The sequence below is a fragment of the Euleptes europaea genome, chromosome 18, assembly GCF_029931775.1.
Source record: "Euleptes europaea isolate rEulEur1 chromosome 18, rEulEur1.hap1, whole genome shotgun sequence".
Taxonomy (NCBI): Eukaryota; Metazoa; Chordata; class Lepidosauria; order Squamata; family Sphaerodactylidae; genus Euleptes; species Euleptes europaea.
This window is the reverse complement of record NC_079329.1, coordinates 719,531-721,283: the sequence shown is the minus strand read 5'-3', so window position 1 is coordinate 721,283 and position 1,753 is coordinate 719,531.

The following is a 1,753-nucleotide window of genomic DNA, read 5'->3' as shown; positions in this document are numbered from 1 at the left end:
GGGGCCAGGGCTGCTGGGGGGAGGGCGTGCTGGAGGTCTTCCCAAGTTAAGCTTGAAGGGCTGTCATATAGAAGATGGCGCGGAGTTGTTTTCTGTTGCTCCAGAAGGTCGGACCAGAACCAACAGGTCGAAATTAAATGACAAGAGTTTCCAACTAAATGTTAAGAAGAATTTTCTCAGCTCTCATCCTCAGTGGAACAGGCTTCCTCGGGAGGTGTCGGGCTCTCCTTCCCTGGAGGTTTTTGAGCAGAGGCTAGATGGCCATCTGTCAGCAGTGCTGATTCTGTGAGCTTAGGCAGTTCATGAGAGGGCGGGCACCTTGGCCATCTTCTGGGCATGGAGTGTGTGTGTGTGTGTGGAGGTCACTGTGTGTGTGTGGGGAGGTAGTTGTGAATTTCCTGCATTGCGCAAGGGGTTGGACTAGATGACCCTGGGGGTCCAACTCCATGATTCTATGTAACCACTTAGCAGTTCTCAGATCCGTGGAAGGGGGAGGCTTGGGGGGCCCCCCACTAAGAAGCAGTTTCAGCCGGGGTGGGGTGGGGTGGGGGTGGGGGGGACCAGGCGCGGTTCCATCACCGGTGACCGTTTGCGCCGTCCGAGGCAGGGCGCGCACCCCCCCGGCCCCCCAGCCTGACCGGGAAGGGGCCCCCGTCCGCAGCCCCGCTTGCTCCGGGGAGGGTCGTGGGTGGCCCCTCCCCCTCCCCCACCACCGCTATTTACCACGCTCAGACCCGCAGGGCGCCGCAAGGGCCAGGCCGCACTCTGCACGTGCTCAGAGGCGCCGCCCCTGTGCTGAAAGGCTGCTTCCGGGGCCGCTGCGCCCCCCCCCAACTCCGCCGGCCCTTTTGGAGGAACGACGACGACGAGGACAGCGCACCGCCCGGCACTCGCTTCTTGCCCCCCTGCTTTTTAATGTAAAGTTGTACAAACAAAAACAAAACCATGCAAAAATGTAGAAGGGAGGGGAAGGGGGGGCCGGGGCGGCCCGAGCGGGTTGCAGTCCGGGGGGGAGGGGAGCGACCCTCAAATTAAAACCCATGCATCCCCCCCCCTTGTGCGAGGCAAGAGGTCGCCACATTGAATAGATTCTGAAGTATAACATTTTATGTTACAAATATGTACAGGAGGAAGGGGGGGCGGGAGCAGGCAGCAGGGGGCTCAAGTGGGGGCCGGGAGGGGGGTTCCAAAGGGCCTGGAAATCCCCAGCTATGTACAGGTGTGAAATGGAGTGGAAGGGAGCAAACGGGGGGGGGGGTCAAAAGTGCATGGCAAAGGGCAGGGAATAAGGGAGCCTGCCAAGGTGGGGGGGTGGGGTGGGGGAAGGGGCCGGCGGGGCCCCCTGCGCAGATGGCTCACTCACTCATGGAGGGTGCAGTCAAGGGAGTGTCTGGGAAAACTACTACTACACCCCCCCTTTCAGTGCGCCCCACACCTGATCCTCGAGCCCCCCCCCCCACGCAGGCAGGCCCTGGGCAGAAAAGAGAGGGCAGAGAAGGAGACTTGGCACGGATGAAAGGCAAAGCATGCGGAGGTAGGGGGGTGCAGGGCCCCTCCTGGGGTCTCAGTGCTGGGGTTCAGGCAAGGGGGCCTCTGCGCCCACACAACTTCCTGGGAGGAAGAGAAGGGGACAGACGGACGGACTCCTTTCCCTCGCCAGTCCCTATTGCACAGTCCGGGGGGGGGCGGGGAGGCAGCTGGCCCCGAGCTCTGATCCTCCAAGGGGCCTCGGCTGGGGTTAAGACTTTTCAGC